Here is a 13358-nt window from a genome sequence, read left to right as displayed (position 1 = left end):
CACCTTGACACACACCTCACACACACCCCACAAACCCCCACACTTCACACCTTGCACACACACCCACACATACCTCACACACCCACACACACCCCACACCATGCCACACACACCTCACACACCCACACACCCCACACCATGCCACAAACACCCACACACACCTCACACACCTCACACAACCCCACACCATGCCACACACACCTCAAACACCCACACACCCCCCACACACCTCACACCTTGCCACACACACCCACACACACCTCACACACCCACACACACCCCACACACACCTCACACCTTACCACACACACCCACACGCACCTCACACACCCACACACACCACCCACACACCTCACACCTTGCCACACACACCCACACACACCTCACACACCCACACACACCCCACACACACCTCACACCTTGCCACACACACCCACACACACCTCACACACCCACACACCCCCCACACCTCACACCTTGCCACACACACCCACACACACCTCACACACACCTCACACACACCCCACACCATGCCACACACACCCACACACACCTCACACACCCACACACACACACCGCCACCCCCCAACCCCCCCACACCTCACACCCTATCACACACACCTCACACCTTGCCACACACACCCACACACACCTCACACACCCACACACACCTCACACACACCTCACACCTTGCCACACACACCTACACACACCTCACACACCCAAACACCTCACACCTTGCCACACACCCACACACACCTCACACACCCACACACCCCCACACACACCTCACACCACCCCCACAGACACCCACAAACACCTCACACACACCTCACACACACCCCACACCATGCCACACACACCCACACACACCTCACACACCCCGTCACCCCAACCCCCCCACACCTCACACCCTATCACACACACCTCACACCTTGCCACACACACCCACACACACCTCACACACCCACACACACCCACACACACCTCACACCTTGCCACACACACCCACACACACCTCACACACCCACACACACCCACACACACCTCACACCTTGCCACACACACCTACACACACCTCACACACCCACACACCTCACACCCTGCCACACACCCACACACACACCTCACACACCCACACACACCCCACACACACCTCACACCTTGCCACACACACCCACACACACCTCACACCCCGCCACACACACCCACACACGTCACACCCCATCACACACACCTCACACACACCTCGCACACCCCACATCTTGCCACACACACACCCACACACACCTCACACCCCCACAAACACCCCCCCACACACACCTCACACCCCATCACACACACCTCACACACTCCTCACACACCCCACACCTTGCCACACACACCCACCCACACACACACACCTCACATCCCCACAAACACCCCCACACAAACACACACCTCACACCCCGTCACACACATCCCACACCCCGCCACACACACCCACACACACCCACACCTCACACACCATCACACACACCTAACATCCCCCCACACACCCTACACCCCACCACACACACCCACACAAACCTCACACCCCATCACACACACCTCACACACACCTCACACACCCCACACCTTGGCACACACACACACACACACCTCACACCCCCCACAAACACCCACACCCCGCCACACACACCTCACACCCCATCACACACACCTCACACACACCACACACACCCCACACCTTGCCACACACACCCACACACAAACACACACCTCACACCCCGCCACACACACCCCACACCCCGCCACACACACCCACACCCCATCACACACACCTCACACCCCCCACAACCCCACACCCCGCTACACACACCCATACACACCCACACCTCACACACCCCACACACACCACACACCCTCCCACACACACCCACACACACCTCACACCTTGCCACACACACCCCCCACAAACACCCCACACCCCGCTACACACACACACCTCACACCACCCCCACACACCCAAAATTCCGCCACACGCACCCACACACACCCACACCTCACACCCCATCACACACACCTCACACCCCTCACACACCCACATAAACTTCACACCCCATCACACACACCTCACACACCCCCACAAACACCCCACACCCCCCCCACACACACACCTCACACACACCTCACAAACCCCACACCTTGCCACACACACCCACACCCCACACCCTGCCACACACACCCACACCCACACACACACCTCACACCCCATAACACACACTCACCCCCCACACCCCACACACACACTCACCCCCCACACCCTGCCACACACACACACACACACACACTCACCCCCCACACCTCATACCCCATCACACACACCCACACACACACTCACCCACACACACTCACCCCCACCTCCCCACACCCCCCCACACCCTGCCACACACACACACACTCACCCCCCACATCCCACACACACTCACCCCCAACACCCCCCACACCCTGTCACACACACACTCACCCCCACACCCTGCCACACACACACTCACCCACACACCCCCCCCACTCCCCACACACACACTCACCTCCCACACCCCCCACACCCTACCACACACACACACTCACCCCCCACATCCCACACACACTCACCCCCCACACCCTGTCACACACACACACACACTCACCCCCACACCCTGCCACACACACACACTCACCCCCCACACACCTCACACCCCATCACACCCCACACACCCCACACCTTGCCACACACACCCACACACACCTCACACCCCATCATACACACCCCCACCCACACACCCCCACACACATTCACCCCCCCCACACCTCACACTCCTGTCACACAAACCACACTCACTCCCACACACACCTCACACCCCTGTCACACATACCCACACACACTCACCCTCCCACACACCCCCACACCCACCACACACACCCCCACACCCACCACACACACTCACCCACACACACCCACACCTCACACCCCATCACACACCCCCACACACACACCCCACTCAGCCCACACCCCGCCACACCCCTCACACACCTCACACCCCATCACACACACCTCACACACACCTCACACACCCCACACCTTGCCACACACACACACAACACACACACCTCACATCCCATCACACACCTCACACACACACTCACCCCCCACAGCCCCTCCACAAACTCACCCCCCACACACACACACCCACCCCCCACACACCCTGCCACACACACCCACACACACATACTCACCCCACACACACCTCACACCACATCACACACACTCACACACACACTCACCCTCCACACCCCCCCACACTCCCCCACACCCTGCCACACACACACTCACCCCCCCACCTCACACCCCTGTCACACAACCCCCCACACACCCCGTCACACAACCCACACTCACCTTACACCCCGTCACACACACCCACACAACTCACCGCCCAAACCCATACACACACCACACACTGCCACACCCACACACACACTCACCCTTACACACACCTCACACCCCTGCCACACACACCCACACACACATTCACCCCGACACACCTCACACCCCTGCCACACACACACACACACACACACCACACAACCCTGCCACACACACAAGCACACATTCACCCCCCCACACACCTCACACCTTGCCACACACACACCTCACACCCCTGCCACACACACCCACACCACACACACTCACCCTCCCCACATACCTTACACCCTTGCCACATACCACTGCCACACACACACACCCAAACACACAAACAACACACACCCCGCCACATACACACAAACACGTTGCCACACCCACACACACCCAAATACACCCACACACCCCCGCCACACCCACACACATACCCACACACACCCTGCCACACATAACTCACCCCACACACACCTCACACCCCTGCCAAACATACCCCCCACCACCCCCACACACATCCAAACACACACACCTCACACCCCTGCCACACACACACACCCACACATACCCAAACGCACACACACAAACCACACACACACACACCCGTCACAACAAACACATCCCACCACACCCCACACACACACACAAAACACACGCTGCCACAACACCCCGCCACACACCCACACACACCTCACACCCCTGCCACACACACACTCACCCACCCCCCCACACAACCACACACACACCCGCCACATACACCCTGCCACACACATCCAAACACACACACCACCACACACACACTCACCCCACCACACCTCACACCCCTGCCACACACACCTCACATCCCTGCCACACACACTCACCCCACACACAACTCACACCCCTGCCACACACACACCCCACTACACCCACACACACACTCCACTACACACACACACCTCACATCCCGCCACACACATTTCCACACACACTCCCGCCACAACAAACACATCCCGCCACACACACACCCTTACACACACACTTCTCACTACACGCACTCCACACATACACTCCCACAACATAAACACCCCCCCGTAAAACACATGCTTCCGCCACACACACCCCTCCACCACACACATGCCACAATAACCCCCGCCACACACACGCCACAACAAACACTCCCCACCACACACACACCCTCATAACCCCCGCCACAAATACCTCCCCACCACACAACACACCTGCCACACAACCCCTGCCTCAACAAACACCTTTGCCACACAACCGCACTACACACATACAGTCGCCACACACACACCCGCCACACACACCTGCCACTCACACACCGCCACATACACCACCTGCCACACACCCTGCCACACACACCTGCACACACACTCCCCACAACACACACCCGCCACACACGCACACCATCCTGCCACACCGCTGCTACACACAAACACCCGCCACACACACACCCTCTCCTGCCACACACCTCTGCCACAACAAACACACCCCGCCACACATAAACACCCTGTCACAGACTCTCCTGCCACACACACCCCCACCACACACACACCGCCACACACACCTCCCGCCACCCCCCCACACACACCCGCCACACATACCCTACCACACACACACTGCTACACACACACTGCCACACACACCCTCCACACACATGCTGCACACCCCCACCCGCTACACACACACCCACCACACACACATACCCTGCCACACACACCCAGCCACACATACATATCGCCACACACACCTCTGCCACACAAACACCCACCACACACACGTCCCCACCACACAAACACCCGCCACACACATCCCCACTACATACACACCCCGCCACACACCCTGCCACACACACACCCTCACCACACACATACCCCAGCCACACACTCCCCCACCACACACATCCCTGCCACATACACACCCCGCCACACAGACACCCTCGCCACACCCCCACACACACACCCACCACACATACCCTACCACACACTGCCACACACACTGCCACACACACCCTCCACACACACACATGCCGCACACACAAACCCGCTACACACACACACCACACACACATACCCTGCCACACACACCCAGCCACACACTCACCACCACACACACCTCTGCCACACACACACCTGCCACACACACCCTGCCACACACACCCCCGCTGCACACATCCCTGCCACATACACACCCCGCCACACACACACACCCACCACACACCCCACCACACACACATCACCACACACACACCCGCCACACACATACATCCCACCATACTCACACCCCTGCTGCACACACACACCACACACTCCCCACCACACACACACATCCACCACACACACACCACCCCCCACACACATACCCACCCCCCCACACACTGTCACACACACACACGCCACACACACACACACCCACCACACACACCCCACCACACATACCCACCACACACACCCGCCACACACACTACCACACACACACCCGCCACTCACACACATCCCCACCACACACACACATCCCACCACACACACACCACCACACACACACACCACACACACACTACCACAACCCACCACACATACACCTGCCACTCACACACTCCCGTCACACACACACACCCGCCATCCACACACACCTGCCACACACACGCCACACAGAACACCTGCCACACACACACCGGTCACATAACCTCTCCACCACACAACCTCCCTGCTACACACATATCCCGCACACACACACCCCGCCACACACACACACCACCCCATACACACACCACACACTCCCCAAACACCAGGGCCAACTCCTGGTGCACTGTGTGACTATTTCCCCATTCAGAGTCTTCGTGAGCTGAGCTTTTCTCTCTTCTTCCTTCTAATAAGGTTCCCTTCTTTCTCTCCCCATTTTCTCTGCCAGCTGTCCCCCAAGCCTTTCCAGAGCGGCCAGGGCTGGATGTGTGCTGAAGGCCATGCAACAACTGCTTTCCTGGTGTCCAGCGTGGCAGCACCGTTGGCACGTGGTGAACCCAAGTTGGGCAGAGCTCTAGAGGGCCCAGTGAGCTATTCTGGGTGTCCTGAGAGCTGTGACGTTCACAGGTCTCTTACGTAGCAAAGGCAGTCATCCTTCTTGGGGTCCCACTTGAGGTCAGAGTCCTTTGAGCTACAGATTCGCAAAATCCACTCGGAGTGCACCTAGGTCTGCGTTGCAGGCCTGGGGAACAGAGGGAGGGGAGCAAGGAGGCCAGGGCCAGCCCCCTCTGCAGAGCTGGTTCCCAAGGCTGTTGGCTTGCCTCTCAGCTCCCTGGAGCTGGCATCAAGGGGCCACAGGTCCCTGGGTTGAAAATGGGTTTCTTTCAGTGGATACCCACCACCACCTAAGGATAGAGGCTAAGGAAGCTGTGGAATGAGGCCTAAGAGAGCCAGAGCCAGGGCATCGGCATTTCTGGGTTGAGCAGTGCTGAAGGAGGGCTCATCGCTGGCCTGACTTCGTCTGTCCAACTTTGTATTCCTTCTGAGCCACTTTATTCTGTGGTTATCTTGAATTCCAGGAACGACAGGTCTGACTGATAAGCATCTTTATGACAAGGAATGGAACCTGGGAGAATAGATCATCCCACGATTGCTCCTTAGGTGGGGACGATTGCCCGATGCTGGAACGGAGACTGCCCCTCAGCAAGAGCAATCATCCCAGGAGGGGAAGAGATCATCCCTTCCAGTGTTTCACAGAACCATGGCTGACCAAATGACCTACTCTGCCAGTGATGCGAAGACCCTTGCCTTTTTCTATGAAATCTCAAAGACCTTGCATATTGGGACAGGTGACTGAGCCAGGCCTGTTGGGACTCCTAGAGCTGGGGTCTTCAGCCGAGGACTCTGATAACTAAACCCGAACATGTTTGGTAGAGCACTCTGGGATTTTAATCTGTTTGAGTTGTTGAGATTCCTCAGATTTTGTTGTCAATTCTGATGACCTTAACCATGGATATTTAGTGTAAATTAAATTCATCTTGAAATGTTGAAAACGTTTAATTAACTGAATTTGTAGATGAGACCAAATGTCATCCAGAGGCTCCTTAAAAATGACTATAAAGGGGTTGGGACTGTAGCTCAGTGGTAGAGCGCTTGCCTAGGATGTGTGAGGCACTGGTTTCCATCCTCAGAACCACATAAAAATAAGTAAATAAAGGTATCATGTTCATCTACAACTAAAGAAAGAAATAACTATAAAGTTTCTCCAGTGGCAATGACACAGTCCTGTAATCCCAGGGACTCAGGAGGCTGAGACAGAGGATCACAAGTTCAATCAAGGCCATCCTCAGCAACTTAAAATTAAAAAGCATGGAAGGTGTTGAGCATCGCTGTGTTCAATTCCAGCAATGAGGAAAAAAAAAAAAAAGATTGTAAAGCCTTCTAGATTTACAGAGGGAATAGCAAGGTTTATAAAATCACATTTAGTTAAAGAATGTGTGTGTGTGTGTGTGTGTGTGTGTGTGTGTGTGTGTAAATAACTGGGAATTGAACTTTTAATTTTTTTTTTGAGAGAGAGGGTCTTCAAATATTGACCAGGCTGGTCTCAAACCTATGATTCTTCTTCATGAGACTAACCGAGTCACTGGGATTACAGACCTGCTCCTGGCTAAGAAATTGTTCTTGATGAGGCAGGTGGATCACAAGTTCAAGGGTGACCTGGGCGATTTAGCAAGACCCTGTCTCAAATAAAATAAAAACAGACTGGGGATGTAGCTCAGTGGTAAGGTACTTACCTCGCATGTGTGGTGCCTGGTGTTCAATTCCCAATACCCTAAAAAAAGAAACAAAGAAAAAAGTTGGGTTTGGAATTTATGACTCAGTGAGCCAAACCTTAATTATTTAACCAAATCCCAACAATTTAGCCCCCTTGTCCAGAAAGCAAGCCAGCCTTCTGCCCCATGTCCCAATCCTCAGTATCTAGTGCCTTGGCCAAAGTCCAAACTCAGGGCCCTCTGAGGCAGTCCTGCTGGCCCTCGCCTGTCTGCAGTGGGCACTGGAGTACAGGCCGGGACAGAGTGGCCTCTGTGGACCTGCAGAGAAAAGACTTTCTGCTGCTGACTGAATCCCTGCTCCTGCTCTGGGGTCACCCCACCCCAGTGCTCCTGGCCAGCAGATGTCCCCAGTCTGAGCCTGCCTCTTAGGGACAGCCTCAGGGTGTCTCTGAGTTGCTATGGGAGCTAGATGGTAGCCAGCACTCTGAAGCCACTGGCACTGCTTGTTGGAGGTGCTTTGGTGGCTGTCTGGCCTCTGGGGCAGAGTTTGTGTCTCCCCGGGCTTGTCAGTGTCCCTGAGTGGGGCCAAGGTGGGGTCCCCAGCCTTGCAGGTGGCTTGGGCTATCCCTCTCTTGCCAAGTCAGGATCAGCAAGGCCCTTCCCAGTATTGACAGCCCAGTGACTCTATCTTGTTTTAACCAAAGGCCTTGGCTGGGTCATCTGGAGGGCAGGACACAAGCCACTATTGCTGAGACATTCCAATTTAGAGGACAGAAGTCCAGGAGGATAGACACACCCTAGGGTTCCCTGCTGCAGAGTCATCCCCACTTGTGCACAGAGACATCCTCTCTAGGTGCTGGGATAAGCAGATTCAGGCAAGAGGGAAGGAGGAAGCAGGCACATTCATGTGCAGCGGAAGCTTCCAGATGGAGCTCCAGGGCCAGCACAGCAGATTTTCTGTCTGTGTCCTTTGTGTGGGCCCCACTGGCCCCACTGTCCTTGGCCAGAGTGACAGCTGTGGGTGTCTGGCCAGCAGCCAGGCAGGCGCAGAGCCCTGGGGTGGGTGTCTGTGACAGTGTGTGGCCCCACACTGTGTTTGTCCTTGGCCAGGATCTGTGTGCTTCCAGGCATCTGCCGTGGGTTTGATGCTTCTCAGTGACCCCAACCAACCTAAAAACCCTAAAAACAAAAGGAGGAGCATACATGTAGCATGAAGGTCAAAGAGGCAGCTCTTCTCAGTAGCTATTTGGGTGGGATGCCGCCCCCTCCCCCCAAGATTGTGCAACTTCTGCCCCTGGTTCCAGTGAATGTGACCTCATTGGGAAGTCTCTGTGGATGTCATCAAGATAAGGATCTTGGAGATTATCCTGGATTAGGGTGGGTGCTTAATCCATTGACTGGGGTCTTTGTAGGAGGAAGGAGAGGAAGATTTGAGACACACAGGTAAGAAGGCACGCCAGGCTGCGGCTGGAGATGGGGTTCTGTCTTCATGCCCAGGAATGCCAGGGAAACAGGTGGGAGGGCACAGTGCACACCGACTCTCCCCAGGCTTCTAAAAGGACCCTGCTCAGCTGACTGAAGGGAGGGAATGAATTCCTGTTGTCTGTCCGTCTGGTTTGTGCCACTTATCCAATCAGCCCCAGGAAAGGCCTTCAGCTGTGTGGAGAGACCTCAGTGACATTTTCAGCACGTTTTCTTCCCTAAAGTTGTTTTTCTCAGGCGGATCTTAAAAATGGCATGTATCCCATCAGCTCACCCCGCTGGGCCCTTAGAAGAAGGAGCCGGGGGTGAGCGCCCTGTGTTGGCATGACAGGAGGTGGACACTAGCCCAATAGGGAAACACTTGCTACGAGAATCCCCAAGCCAGGGAGGCCTGCCAGGTGGTCATCAGCAGGCTCCAGGCCTGGCTGGCCTGGCCTGAGTCCTCGCAGGGAGTTTGGGGGCTGTGGAAAAGCGGAGGCCCGAAGTGGCACCCTCCTAGGGAGAGGCAGGATCTTCAGAGCCTTCTCCTCAGCACCTCTCCTGGCTCCTGTCACCAGCTGCATTGGTCTTGTGGCCTTGGGCCCTGATGGGGGAGGGACACATGACCATTTCCTGACAGTTGATGGTGTTGTTGAGACTGGAGCCGACATGGAGTGGTACTGATGACCAGACAGGAAACAGACCCCTGGGCCCCTGGAACCGTCAGGAACACAGCCCCTGGAACACAGCCCTGTATTGTTCCTGGGGTTCCTCTTGCACCCTCAGGCATGGTAACAGTTAGGATCTAAGTTTGGCTGGGTAGAACAGAGCCCCCAACAATAGTGACACAAATACCAGCTCTTCTAGGCCCTGTGGCAATGGACAGCTGGTACTTATCCTCATGGTCCGAGATGGAGTTCCTGCTATCAAAACCAGGCTCCCAGTACGGGGAAGAGGGACAGGGTGGTGACTCAAAATTATGCCCCAATGTGTGCAAATATCATCTCTATTGTGGCCTAAATTGTGTCTTTGAAAACTTTTATATCAAAGTCCTACCCCAGTACTTCAGAATGTGTCCTTATTTGGAGACAGGGTTGTGGCAGATGAGGTCACTAAGTGAGGTCACCAGTTCAGATGAGGTTACTAAGGTGGGTCCTGATCCCAAATGATGATGTCCTTATAAGAGGAGACTGGGACACAGACATGTACTTTTTTTTTTTTAAATTTTTTACATATAGTTTTAGTTGTTGATTGACCTTTATTTTATTCATTTATTTATATGTGGTGCTGAGAATAGAACCCAGTGCCTCACACATGCTGGGAGAGTGCTCTGCTACTGAGCCCCAGCCCCAACCCAGGAAACATAGTTTTTATTTTGGGGATCCATATGCCAGATCAGCTGAATGATTACAGGAGGAAGGCAGTAAGAGGAATTGGCCAGACATCTCTGCCATTGGCAAATGTGTCCTCCGGGTACAGCTACTTTCAGCTCAGCAGATCCTGTTGGTGTGATGACTATGGGATGGTGCAATGACCCAAGTTCTCAGGAATCAGGCTGCTGCAGGGAGGCGGCTCTCTGTGGCTCTTACAGTCATTTCCAGGTGTGCTGTATCTGCTAAGCAAAGCAGTGTTCCTGTCACTCTCCACCTATTTGAGGTGGCTCTGTTGCTGCTGGTTTCTTAGGTTCCATTCCTACCGTTTAGGAGACACAGGTCTGCCACCTGAAAACTATATTTCCCAGGCCTCCTGGCAGCTCAGTCTCCCCAACTGATGAAATTCTAGCCAGTGGGGTGTGGATAGAAGAGACTGGAAAACGATCCTGTTTGCAACTTGAGTAAGAAGAGTGTTTTTCTGCCTTCTTTCTTTTCCCCTTTCCTCTGACTGTGGCAAGGACAGGTGGGTCATTTACCTGAACCCAGAACCCACAGCCACCTTACTAGCTGGCCACTTTGGATGAGTGGGTGTTCCAAAAGGGAGCAGTAAAACCCTCTCATCACTAGCTTGTTGTACAGCTTGGTTTCTGCCCATACATCTGAGAGATCACCCGTGGGCCTGATCTGACCTGGCTTGCTGTGGGAGGAAGGGCTGGACAGCGGCTTCCCCCCAGGACCTCCAGCAAGGGAGCAAACAGTGATCCAGGATACTTTACATGCCCACTCCTGCAGACTGGCAGGGAGGGGAGTGAAGGGTGAGTATGCAGCACACCGGCTCCACGCACGTGTCTGAGGATGGTGGAAGCTTGACTCTGGGCTAGTCCAGGATTTGGCAACTGGTACCACACACCAGAACTGCCTAGAGTGCCTTAAAAAACCAACACCCTGGTTGTACCCCTCCTGTCATGTCAGAACCACTGAGGGTGGGGGCTGGAGCCAGTACCAACTGGTCTGTGCTGCACGCCAAGTACTTGGCCAGTTCTACCCCAGTGTCCTTCCTTCCTGCCAAGAAGCCAAGGAGGAGTTCTTACTGCTGCTGAGCATGCTGATTCCAGCTCCATTACCATGGTGACAGACCCAGGCCAAAGTGGCATCTCTCCTCTGACCCCTAAGTCTCCTCTCTGAGCAGTGGACTGATTGGCAACCAAGGCTCCCAGGAACCAGTGAGCTGCAGTCTGGAGTCCTGTTACTTCTGACCTACAGGTCTCTGCTGAGTTTCACTGATAAATCACCAGGAAAGACAACTTGAGGACTAGGCTGTTATGTCTCCCTGAGGCCTCTCCCTGCTCAGGAGCGCCTGGCTCCCCTTCTTCAAGGCACTGGGATCTGTGTCCTGACCTGCCTCTGGAAATCAGGTGAATAATGCTGCCCGCCGCCCCACCCCCCGCTCCCCCCTCCGCTCCCCCCCCCCAATGGAGATAGAACCCAGGACCTTGCATATGTCAAGCAAGTGCTTTACCAGTGAGCTGCATCTCAGATCTTTTTTCAATTCTTATTTTTGAGACAGTGTTTTGCTGAGTTGCTCAACATATAATTAATCTTATGGACAACATTATAGTCTTATATTCTTGTACTTGCTTTTTTCCTGCCTCGCTGAGCTAACAGGTATGCACCACTGGACATGACTAAACTGTTTTGACAGTGTAGCAATGAGGGATGTCTGCTGTCTGACTTGGTTCTGCTGACCCAGAGGCCTGGTGGGTGTCCCAAAGGACAGAGCTGCTGACTAGGCCTGCTCTCTTAGAATCTGTCCCACACAACCTAGACTTCTGCTGACATTAACTTGACTTCCTATGATCCTGGTGGAGCCATGTCTTCCAGTCTCAGAGAGGGTCTCTGAAACCTGACTCCTAGGTCTTAAGGGCTGGGGCTGTGTGTGAAGGATCTTGAGAAGTGGGGGTCGGAATCTCTGGTTATCCCCATCCCAGGTTCCTGGGCCCCATGCTTGCCTCACCAGCACTCCAGCTTCCCTGTAAGATGTCTGGGGAGATGATGCATTAAATGTGGCTATTATGCAACTGTCTTGAATCCAGTTGCATATGGCTCTGGGCTCCCTTAGTTCTGTGGCTGTGAGACATGAGATGTGTACATCAAGATAGCTTTTTGCCCCAAGATGAAACAGTAGGAGCTTGGGTTCATCAATCTTCAGGCAGTCAGGCTTCATAATAAATGTGTAAATATACATATATACACATACATACACACATACGAATACAAACATGTAAACACACATATGTATATATAAACACATATACATGTGTATATCCCCAGCCCTTATTTATTTATTTAT

This window comes from Callospermophilus lateralis, chromosome 2 (assembly GCF_048772815.1).
Source record: "Callospermophilus lateralis isolate mCalLat2 chromosome 2, mCalLat2.hap1, whole genome shotgun sequence".
In the NCBI taxonomy this organism is placed as follows: Eukaryota; Metazoa; Chordata; class Mammalia; order Rodentia; family Sciuridae; genus Callospermophilus; species Callospermophilus lateralis.
This window is presented reverse-complemented; position numbering follows the sequence as displayed.